The sequence below is a fragment of the Triticum aestivum genome, chromosome 3A, assembly GCF_018294505.1.
Source record: "Triticum aestivum cultivar Chinese Spring chromosome 3A, IWGSC CS RefSeq v2.1, whole genome shotgun sequence".
In the NCBI taxonomy this organism is placed as follows: domain Eukaryota; kingdom Viridiplantae; phylum Streptophyta; class Magnoliopsida; order Poales; family Poaceae; genus Triticum; species Triticum aestivum.
In genome coordinates, this window is record NC_057800.1 from 19,549,191 (window position 1) to 19,561,663 (window position 12,473).

The 12,473-nt window shown below is 44.8% G+C and overlaps 1 pseudogene; it reads right to left on the reverse strand.

The window, feature by feature from the left end:
- Nucleotides 1-1,799: 1,799 nt before the first annotated feature.
- LOC123057611 (E3 ubiquitin-protein ligase SINA-like 11) lies at nucleotides 1,800-5,169 on the reverse strand (annotated as a pseudogene).
- Between the last annotated feature and the right edge of the window lie 7,304 nt (nucleotides 5,170-12,473).

Sequence of the window (12,473 nt, forward strand, 5' to 3'; positions counted from 1 at the left end):
CCCCCCCCCAATACTAAATATCTCACCCTTCTCAAAATTGATCTTAAGCCCAGACATAAGTTCGAAGAGATATAGCAATAGTTTGATATTTACAGCTTTGTCAACATCATGTTCAAAACAAAGCACCGTGTCATCCGCGTATTGTAGGATGCCAACACCATCCTCAATAAGATCAGCAACTAGCCCTTTAATGAGACCATTCTTTTGAGCTGTAAGTACCATTTTGGTCAGGCAATCAGCCGCCAGATTAAACAAGAAAGGGGAGTGAGGATCCCCCTGCCTCACCCCCTTAGCACTTTGAATATATGGTCCCACCTCATCGTTGATCTTGACACTAACTGTGCCATTTTTTAGAATTTGAGAGACCCATCCGCACCACTTAGGACTAAACCCACGCTTCCTATGACAATCAAGCAAAAAGTCCCAATTGACTTTGTCATACGCCTTCTCGAAATCAAGTTTGAGAACCACTCCCACTTGCTTTTTAATGTGAGTATAGTGCAGAACCTCATGTAGAGATAAGATTCCATCAACTATGTGCCTCCCCTTAATGAAGGCATTCTGTTGAATACTAAACAACTTATGAGCATATTTGCTAGCTCTAATATCCATGCCTTTGGTGAGTAGTTTGTATGGGCAGCGTAATAGACAAATGGGCCTATACTACTGGATTCTTCTAGCATCAGTCGACTTAGGCAACAAAGTACCATTTGAGGTGATGGTACTATCGATACGGTATCAGAACAGAAACCCTTTTTTCGATAAAGAGAAACAAAGAAAGGACTAGAACATCTGGCATGACGATCCCATTGATGTCCAACGTCTTGTTCATCTACTTCTGCTTCTGCGGCTGTTAATAGATGTTCATTTTTTTCTTTAGGTTTTTGGTTTCCTGAAACCTGTATCATAAGTTTCTGAGATTCTCCTTGCACCACTACTCTATCATACTCCCTCTGTACCGAAATATATGTCGTTGAAGCAACTGTACTTTAACTTCTCCAACGAAGCAACTGTAGTTCAACTTCTCCAACGACATATATTTCAATACGGAGGGAGTATTAATGAAAGGTGTTGGCAACATTTTTAACACAAATTAATATAAGAATATTGCTTCACAATATTTCAAATCCAAACTCAACCTACACGCCAAGCAATACATAGATAGATTTTACCGAAATCCGACCAAGAGTTATTTTAAATGATGCAAGGCTTTGCTTGAACCGGCTGGACTGTTCTAGCCATGGGTAAGCTTTAAGAATGGCAAAACAGAGGACACTTGTACTCACTACTTACATCCAATCAATTTTGACATGTGGAAACATCAGCAACAATATTCAAGAAGCCACTCTAGCTGACAGCAGAAGCAAAATAGGCGCAGTACATAGAAGAGTTCAAAGCAGAAACTAAGCTAGAGTAAACATCGAACTCTGCTATGTTTCTAGAGTAAGAATGGACACATAGCAGAGTCCAAAGCAGAAACAAAGATTACAGGTGCAAACTGCCATGCAATCACATCTTTTGGATAATTAGCAACTATGTTGTGCAATAACTACATAGCTGCTAATTATCCAAGAGATGTGATTCAATGGCAAGTTTGCACCTGTAATCTTCTACTGGCATATAGCATGCACATGAGCCATGGCTTCAGATTGTAACATGGAACTAAAGCACCCGTCAACATAGCTGACTTACACAGTTAAGTACAATCTCTACATCTGAAGATGCACACAACTAAACTATTACTCCCTCCGTTCCGAATTACTTGTCGCGGGTATGCATGTATCTAGATGTATTTTAGTTCTATCCATTTCTGCGACGAGTAATTTGGAACGGAGGAAGTACAAAGTTCACCAACGTTTAGTTGCAGCCTTGAGGCTGGAAATAAAACATACAACAAGTAGAACACGAACTGAGGAAACAACTCTCAAGTAGAACACGACCTGTGAACAGCTCCTTGCGTAACTAGGATCTCAATCTCATTGAGCTCGTCAAAAACTCAAGATACCCTTGAGATAGTGACCATTGAGCTCGTCAAAAACTCGAGATGTTCTCCACACGACCTGTTAGCAGCGGGTAAGTAATCAGGAACAGCTGGCACAACCAGTGAGTAACTGCCATCGTCCACCGGTAAGCCGTTGGACAGATTGGTGCTTCTGGGATGGAGATTTGAATACTGATGCCAACCAATGGTGTTGCAGTTGTAACCAACCTGACACCTAAACTTGCGCTCCCCCACAACGGCGTGAGCATGAACACGCAAGAAGGAGGCTGCATTGCCGAAAGGTGGCACCGGTGTGAATTTCACCAGGAACAGGCGGCCACCCTCTTTGCTGTGGAGAACATGCATTCCTTCCTGGATCATATCTGCAGGATGGAATCACGTCCAAACTTGAACTCAGTTGATGGCCAGCCATGATCATCCGTGAAATGGCGCATGAGCACACCGGTGGATCCGACAAAGCCACACCCGGCTTCAGGGCAGAAGCAGGGGGCGCGGGGGCATGGCTTCTCGTGATCCTTCAGCTCGTGGTAATGTGTCTTGACGGTGCACCCGTTACCGTACTTGGTGTTGGAGCAAGGGGCCCGAACAGACTCTAGGATCTGCTCGACCGCAATGCAGCGGTTGTAGCCGCCGGTGATGGAGCACACGTGGCACTTGTCCTTGTTCAGGAGCTTGCCATAGCAGGACGAACAAATAATATGCCCCATAACACACTGTGTATCACAAATTAATCAAGAAAATGTACAGTACTTATCAGAAAGGTACAATACAACACCTGCTCATGCTACACACATTTTTGCATATATAGGCCTACTTTGCCGCTGGTTTCCCTAAATCAAAGAGACAGTTCTGCGTAAAGTGAAATCTGGTTATATAAGAGGTAATATCACTGCTAGTCACAGAACTTGTGTTGGATGTGCAGTTTAGTGGTCATCTAACTAGTGTTTAGGTGCAAATACGGTCACTCCGGCTGTTTGCACGCGTATATGCCGCAGGCGTGGCATGCCACGCAGGTACGTGCCCGCTGTCAATGACAGATGTCGCTTCAGGGCCATGCGCGCGAGGTTTTTATTTTGCACCGGAGCCCTCGAATTTATTTAATTACCAACAAAGGCGAACCCATGACCACCTACCCACGCACATGAGCTAACCACTACACCAAGTACCTATTTGTGTTCACAAAGAGAACCACTGAAAATTTATATATTTGCAATGATGACTAGTCATATGCAAATAATTTTTTTCTAACCAAATTTCCATTAAGGGAAAAAATTGAACGCCCAAAAGTTTTGAATTTAAACGAGAGAAGCTAGTCTAACAATACATGAATGTAACTTAAATCCTCATATGGGCATACAATATCAGATCCTATTTTGGGAAAAAATTGTGTTATTCACATTCATTTAAAAATACATTATTTAAAATATTGTTCTGGGTGCTGCAACAATGAATTGGACTCACGACTTCCTAGAGGAAAGGAGTCGGACTGACCACTGTACAGGAAGCACTTATTTAATGTAATGTGTTAAACTAAATATATTTAGACATAAAAAATTAAACTCTAAATTCCAGTCAAAAAAACCCGGAATTGCCGAGATATTTTGAAAACCAGATTTTGCAGCTCCTTCCAAAAAAAATCTTGCTCGTGAACAAGTTTGTTTACGTTTTGAGTTAAACATTATACATTTTGACCCTTCTTTCAAATCGAATTTCATTTTGAAAATTTCTGGCGAAAAGTGATTTTTCGCAAACCTATTTTTCTGGCCGAATCCGGGAGAACAGAATCGATAAAAAAATGTTGCTTCAGTGTAAAAGTAAATGTATCTCCACAAAGACATGAAATTGTGCTTGGTGAAGTGGTTCGTTAGTGCGTTCATGTATATGATTTTGTGAGTTCAAACCCTGACCAAGCTCTTTTTATTTCTCATTTCTTGCACCAATTTATTTTGGTCACTCACAGTGGGCGCCCTTTTTATTTCTCTTTTCTTGCACCAATTTGTTTCAGTCACTCACAGTGGGCACCCTTTTTATCTCTCATTTCTTGCACCAATTTGTTTCAGTCACTAATATTGGGTCATAGCCTCACTGGCATGTCACTTAAGCACGAGATACTGACGAAGTGACCGTATTTGCACGAAATGACAAGTTATGTGACCATAATTCCGTATTTTACAAGTTTTGTAACCAAACTGAACATCAAGCGCAAGCTGTATGACTCCCGGTGATATTACCTCTATAATAAATATAACAATTTCTTAGACTGTTTACACCAATGCCAATGAGGTTAGTTACCGAAATAAATTTCTTCAGAACGTTAAGTTTCCATTGAACAGCACAAAACACAAAATCTCATACTTGGGATGAGATAAGTGACCACCTTTCTGTCCTTATATGAAGACATGATACCAATTTCCTAGACTGTCTACAGCAATGTTAATGAGGCCGGTTACGCTCGTAAACTTCTTCGGAAAGTTAAGCTTCCATTGAAACTACAAAAGGAGCGTTCATGCACAAAACACAAAAGCTTCGGAAAGTTAAGCTTCCATTGAACAGTATAAATTTCTTAGATCAGTGACCACCTTTTTGGCTTTATAAGATAGCACTGCTATATTAAAAAGATATTTGTAGTTCCAGCCAACCTAAATCTGTAGTAGTCCCTATCAGAAATTCTTGTTTTCTCGCTTTGCCTCCCCCCAATTCACCAAAAAAAAAGACATGGTATCCCCAAGTTCACTATGCATAATGGCAGATCTAGATGAGGACGAGGTTAAGGGCAAAGGGAGAGGGCGAGGACCTGGAAGACTGGCGGCCGGAGGTAGTCGTAGCAGAAGCTGCAGTCCAGAGCATCCAGCTCAATGACGCCGGAGTTGCTGCCAACGGACACCATCTGCTCGCCGGCGCCGCTGCCCTCCCCCCTGGTCCTCTTCCTGCCGCTCACATGGACGCAGCTTCGGTGCCTTAAAGTCACCTGACTTTAGGTCACTGACATGTGGACCAGCCACCTGTTGAGTCCACATGTCATAGACACAAAGGCAGGTGCCTTAAGGCACCGAAGCATTGTCCCGCTCACACCGATCTCCCCCTCCGCCTCCATCCTCGGTCCAGATCCTAGCAAGAAGAACTCTCTCCAGTAGCCGGATAAGTGGAGGTGGTCAGTCACTGGCTCAGTGCTGTGATAGGACACGGTGAGACAGAGGAATGTTGGCGAGTAAGTCGGGGAGTATTTATTGCTGCATCCTGCTTGTAGGCGCTTTCCACGTGGATCAACTTCAGACGCGTGTGAGACGACGGGTGTTTTGCTCTTTTGCCCTCTAAATTAGAGAATTTTTTTTCAGTTTTGCTAAAGCACATCTAGATGTGTCATAAATATTGCACATCTAAGTCATATGTCATTGATCTTACATTGAGATTCGTGTGAATATTTTCTTTCTTTTTTTCCTTTTCTCTTTATTCTTGATTCACTCACTTAGATGTGCAATAACTAGAGCACATCTAGATGTGCCCTAAACACACCCAATTCTTTTTCACCAGAAAAGTAGAGCGAAACAAAAGTAGAAACATTAATTTTCTCTGGCTGCACAATTGTGTGTACACGTCACGATTTGCAAAGGTCGTTTTAGGTGAGAATGCCCGCGGACGACGGCCGCTGCACACCGTGGGGGAGCTGCAGCAGTAACAGACCGCTGTCAAGCCCGTTTTAACACCGCCCAAAACTCCTTCAAATTTTATGAGGAAGTGTTGGCTGAAACTTAAATTTGAGCAGTTGAACGCATTAAATTATTCTTGCCTCTACCTCTCTTTATTATTACAAGGAACGGCTCTCGCCCCGTTTTGCATATAAAGCAACGACCTTACAAACCCGCAAATACAACTAGACACTACACCACACACACTCAGGCAAGATACAATACGGTGTAGAAGAACGGCAACGAAGCCGAGCCTCACAAGCGAGGACTCTAAGACAGCGCCTATAAGAAGGGAGACAACACCGTAGTGTCGCTGCCGCCCGATCGAAAGGATCAAAGTGTTCACCCGAAGCCACCCAAAGGACAGAGAGAGGCCACGACGCCGCCTTAATGAAGGATACGACGTCCACATACGCCGCCGCCATCGGCCTGTCGACGACCAGACAAGGGGACGGCCCTCGGCAATCAAACTCCACCTCCTAAACATGTGACTGGTCGCAATGAATTTGCCGCATGACCCAGCGCCGATTGCCAAACACCGTCCGCCACGCCTTTAGTGCGACTATACCTGGCCAAATCACGGGCCGGGCCAGGCATCGGGACGGGCCTAGCCAAGCCCGAGCCAAAAAATCTAGGCCCGAGCCCGGCCCGGCCCGGCCCGGCCATCGGGCCTAGTTTTTGGGCCCAAGCCCGGCCCGAACACGCAAAAACCTGCCGGGCCTCGGGCCTCAGGCCGGGCTTCTTCAGAAAATTGCAAAAGACGACGGGCCCGAGCCCGGCCAGGCCAGACCATCGGACTCAAAATCTACGCCCGAGCCCGGCCCAGGAGCAGCGTCGGGCTGGGCTGGGTCGGGCTTTTTCGGGCCGGGACAGCCGGGCCAGGCTGCCCATGGCCAGGACTAAGTGCGACCATGGTAACCACTGAGGCCACCGGCCAGGCATCCGAGACAACCCCACCGCCACCGTCAAGCCACACGAATGCCGCCGATCAAAGAAGGGCAAAAGGCATTGGCGAAAGCCATTCGCCCCAAACCGCACAGTGGTGGGAAGGGGGTCTAGCCGGCCGGAGCACGGGCAGGGGAAGGTCACTAGCAGCCGCCTGACACACCGCGGCCATCGCATCATGCCACCAGGGACGAGAGCCACCGCCACGACCCTTCTGGCACCTCTAGAGGTACCCTTAAGTTTGCACCTTACATGTCCACCAGGCACACGTCTGAGGGGCCACCCAGTGTAAAAGGGCGATACAATTTCCAAGGCCATGAGCTTGGTGCAGGGATCCTGCTCAGGTGGTGTCACACAAAGATTACTCGATGCAGGACTAGCAAGGCACCCCAGTCCCCAGGGGATGAGGTCCTGGTCTACTCCCAAGAGCTGAGTTGCCGGGAAATTCAGCAGGAATATGCCGACAAAGGTTCAATGCAACTACCGTAGTACCCTCGTTATGTGTTGTAATCCGAAGGTAACCTTGTAATATCAGGTCCTCATCCACCTGTCCCTATAAATAGAGGAGCATCCCCTCCATTCGAAGGGGTTGAAAAAATGAAATAAAGAGACATATTTCACCCCTTGGCATGTCCATTGTCATCCTATCCCGTGGAAAGTTGTCCTCATGTCAGGACTTCGACGTGAGTGTGTCTCCCCCTCGGATTTCCTGATGAGAGTCGACTAGATGACAAGTCATTCGACATCCCGATCTTTCACAGTACTAGCAGCAGCAACAAGAAATTTCGGTCGAGCAAAGATGCAAGAGCGTAAGGTCAAAAACTTGTGTTGAGTAGATTAGATCGACTCCACAGGCAGCAGTAATAAAACCCCCCCAGATCAGCAACAAAGATATTTGGTGTCCCTCAATATGGGACGTTTTCTGTAGTTTTATTGATCTCACGACTAAAACAAAATTCTGCCTCTGTTACACGGCCGTATGGCTTTTATTTAAGAAGCACGGAGGCTCAAAACGGAACTGGCCGGGACTCTTCCTAATAACCGAATACTAGTACGAATTGTACCAGCGCATGACTCCTTCTCTCTCCTAATTAAACTAAACAATATATTAACTAATTAATCATCCGGCCACGTTGATCACAACCAAATAGCTACGTGACCACTACTAGTAGATAGAAAATAAAATAAGACTATGCTCTCTCACGCGGCTACACAGGAATCAGATTGCCACCTATTTCCAACAAAACACCATCGGCGTTCTAAAATTGGGATTCACAGCATCCTTCTTCGGTTTAATTGATGGAACCTCAAAACTAAAAAAGCCAAGTTGTAACATGTTCTGAAGATTATCTTTTGCACTAGCGGTCACATCATGCCCTCTCCCTTGAAACGAAGCTGTCCTCGGTTTCGTGATAGCTTTGGCGACCTTCCTTTTAACTGAGACGATAACATCATCTTTGATATCATTGGCAAACATCTGCTGTAGCACATGCCACCTTCCAACATCCCAAAAACAATATGTGTTGGACTTTCCATCATAGGTAGCACGATGATCATATTGCCATGGCCTTCCTAATAACAAGTGACATGTATTCATTGGCAGAACATCATAGATAACTATATCGGCGTAATTGTCAACCGAAAGATTGATGCGCACCTTGTGAGTAACTTTCAATTTGCCCGACTGATATAACCATTCGACGCAGTGTGGTTGTGGATGCTTCCAGTTTGGCAAAGCTAAAGCATCCACCAAGTCCTTGCTAACTGCATTAGTGTAGCTTCCTCCGTCTATGATCAACATACAATTAATGTTGTTGATTTTGCACTGAGTTTGAAAAATATTCCAACGCTGCCCCTTATCCTCAATGCGATCCTCTTGCACTCGCTGCACCATCAATAACGGGTATGATTCAGCAGCTTCAAAACTCGCAGTCACCTTTTCAACATCTTCAGATTTTTCACTAGAAATGTCAGAAACAACCTCTTCATCGCTAGCGGATGCATAGCCATCTTTCGTTAGCAACAGTCTTTTCTCATTAGGGCATTCACGCTTCATATGTCCTCTTCCTGCACACTTGAAACACTCGATGTCACTAGTATGTGTGGTAGACTGCGCACTAGAATCAAACCTCAACAGTCCTGATTTGGAAGCATCCTTTTGCACGGAACCATGAGAACAATTTGATGTTGTCGTCCTGGAGCTAGGAACGACATCCTCACTCATATGCTGCGAGCGTCGCCACGTGTTCAAAGTGTTACTGGAAACTGTGCTGACTTGGCGCCGCTTAATCTGTTGTTCCGCACGCACAACTTGGTGCACAAGATCTTGTATGTTGTAGTAGACCACCATCTCAACACGATCCTGCACCTCGATATTTAGCCCGTTAAAGAAACATGCCATGGTCGCCTTCGGATCCTCCGTTGTCCCTGTACGTATCATAAGCAATTTCATCTCCTTGTAATATTCATCAACACTCATATTACCTTGAGAGAGCTGCTGCAACTTGTTGTACATATCTCTTTTATAATGCTCAGGAACAAAACGTCGCCTCATGAACTCTTTCATCCCTCGCCAAGTCATCGGGCGATGTCTTGAACGACAAATTTGATTCCATCATATTAGCACGTAACCGGTAAACTCAATGCCAGCAAGTTGAACTTTCTTCTCCTTGCTATAATGATGGGCATAAAAAATTTGATCCACATGCATCTCCCACTCTAAATAGCCTTCTGGTTCGCACTTGCCGGACAACGAAGGGATTGAAATTTTTATGCACCCAATTCCATCATCCACAGGCACACACACAGCTTGACCAACTCGGTCATGCACTCCGCCACGAACGGAAGTTTCAGGACGAGGCTCATAGTGTCGTGGTTGTGGCGCGTGCTACCTCTTGAGCACTGCGTTGGTTTTTCCCCGAAGAAGAAGGGATGATGCAGCAAAGTAGCATAAGTATTTCCCTCACTTTTTGAGAACCAAGGTATCAATCCAGTAGGAGGCTACGCGCGAGTCCTTGTACCTGCACAAAATAAATAAATCCTCGCAAGCAACGCGATAAGGGGTTGTCAATCCCTACACGGCCACTTACAAGAGTGAGATCTGATAGATATGATAAGATAATATTTTTGGTATTTTTATGATAAAGATGCAAAGTAAAATAAAAGCAAAGTAAAAAAGTAAGGAAATAACTAAGTATTGGAAGAATAATATAATGAAGATAGACCCCGGGGCCATAGGTTTCACTAGTGGCTTCTCTCAAGAGCATAAGTATTCTACGGTGTGTGAACGAATTACTGTTGAAGAATTGACAGAATTGAGCATAGTTATGACAATATCTAGGTATGATCATGTATATAGGCATCACGTCCGAGACAAGTAGACCGACTCCTGCCTGCATCTACTACTATTACTCCACTCATTGACCGCTATCCAGCATGCATCTAGAGTATTAAGTTAATAAAAACAGAGTAACGCCTTAAGTAAGATGACATGATGTAGAGGGATAAACTCATGCAATATGATGAAAACCTCATCTTGTTATCCTCGATGGCAACAATACAATACGTGCCTTGCTGCCCCTACTGTCACTGGGAAAGGACACTGCAAGATTGAACCCAAAGCTAAGCACTTCTCCCATTGCAAGAAAGATCAATCTAGTAGGCCAAACCAAATTGATAATTCAAAGAGACTTGCAAAGATAATCAATCATACATAAAAGAATTCAGAGAAGATTCAAATATTGTTCATAGATAGACTTGATCATAAACCCACAATTCATCGGTCTCAACAAACACACTGTAAAAAGAAGATTACATCGAATAGATCTCCATAAGAGAGGGGGAGAACATTGTATTGAGATCCAAAAAGAGAGAAGAAGCCATCTAGCTAATAACTATGGACCCATAGGTCTGAGGTGAACTACTCACACTTCATCAGAGGGGCTATGGTGATGATGTAGAAGCCCTCCGTGATGGATACCCCCTCTGGCGGAGCTCCGGAACATGCCCCAAGATGGGATCTCGTGGATACAGAAAGTTGCGGTAGTGGAATTAGGGTTTTGGCTCCGTATCTGATCGTTTGGGGGTATGTAGGTATATATAGGAGGAAGGAGTACGTCGATGGAGCAACATGGGGCCCACGAGGGTGGAGGGCGTGCCTAGGAGGGTAGGCGCGCCCCTACCTCGTGGCCTCCTCCTTTGTTTCTTGACGTAGGGTCCAAGTCCCCTGGATCATGTTCGGTGAGAAAATCACGTTTCCGAAGGTTTTATTCCGTTTGGACTCCGTTTGATATTCCTTTTCTTCGAAACCCTAAAATAGACACACAAAAAAAAATTCTAGGCTGGGCCTCCAGTTAATAGGTTAGTCCAAAAAATAATATAAAAATGGATAATAAAGCCCAATAATGTTCAAAACAGTAGATAATATAGCATGGAGCAATCAAAAATTATAGATACGTTGGAGATGTATCAGCGCGTACCCCACCTGGTCAACACCGTCATCGAGACCATCATCTCCAGCATGAGGTTGTGCCGCCAAACGGCGATCATGCACGCCGGCATGTCCGTCGTGAGAAGGTGGTGCATAATGCAGTGGAGCCGTCGGAGCAGTCTGTGGTGGCGAAAAAATCGTCGCCGGCATATTGATGATGTCCGCCAAACCATCAAACCGAGTGATCAGAAGATCTATCCTTTTGCCGAGCGCATCATGACATTGCTTGATGTAGTTGCATGTGTGGTCAAAACCATCTCGAATATTTTGCGGAATATCATCTGCATACACTAGACATACTATTTCCTCAGAATCAGCAGCAACCTCATCACCCTTGTTGACCGAGGTTGACATCTTGATCAACACAGTACCGTGAACAACCGTAGCTCTGAATACCACTTGATGAGAGTCGACTCGATGACGAGTCGTTCGACGTCCCGATCTTTCATGGTACTAGCAGCAGCAACAAGAAATTCCGATGGAGCAAAGATGCAAGACCGTAAGATCAGAAACTTGTGTTGAGTAGATTGGATCGACTCCACACGCAGCAGCAACAAAATCCCCTCGAATCAGCAACATAGATATTTGGTGTCCCCCAACACGAGACGTTTTCTGTAGTTTTATTGATCTCACGACTAAAACAAAATTCTACCTCTGTTACACGGCCATATGGCCTTTATTTAAGGAGCACGGAGGCTCAAAACAAAACTGACTTCCTAATAACCGAATACTAGTACGAATCGTACCAGCGCATGACTCCTTCTCTCTCCTAATTAAACTAAACAATATATTAACTATTTAATTATCAGGCCACGCTGATCACAACCAAATAGCTACATGACCACTACTAGTAGATAGAAAATAAAATAAGACTCTGATCTCTCACGCGGCTACACAGGAAATTGCCACCTATTTTCAACAAAACACCATCTGTATGGAGGCGTTTTAAAATTGGGCTTCACAACATCCTTCTTCGGTTTAATTGATGGAAACTCAAAACTAAAAGAGCCAAGTTGTAAAATGTTCTGAAGATTATCTTTTACACTAACTGTCACATCATATCCCATGCACTCCATGACGGTCCTCATATCCAGTCAAGGGGTGCCATGAGTTTATTATCTAGCCTCGATGCTATGATAGTTGGCACTGTATGTGGGAACCTAACAAGAAGTCGTGTGATCAGGAGACACACACCATCCAGGACCGGCACGAGGGATGTGGAGCGATGGGAGGACCAACCGAGGCTCATATGTGCACTCGCTAAGAGGCCCAGGCATGAGGGCAGTGTCTATGTGACAAATCATCATCGATCATCCAAGCGTCGATCCCTAAGTGACTCCCCCGCGCAGGC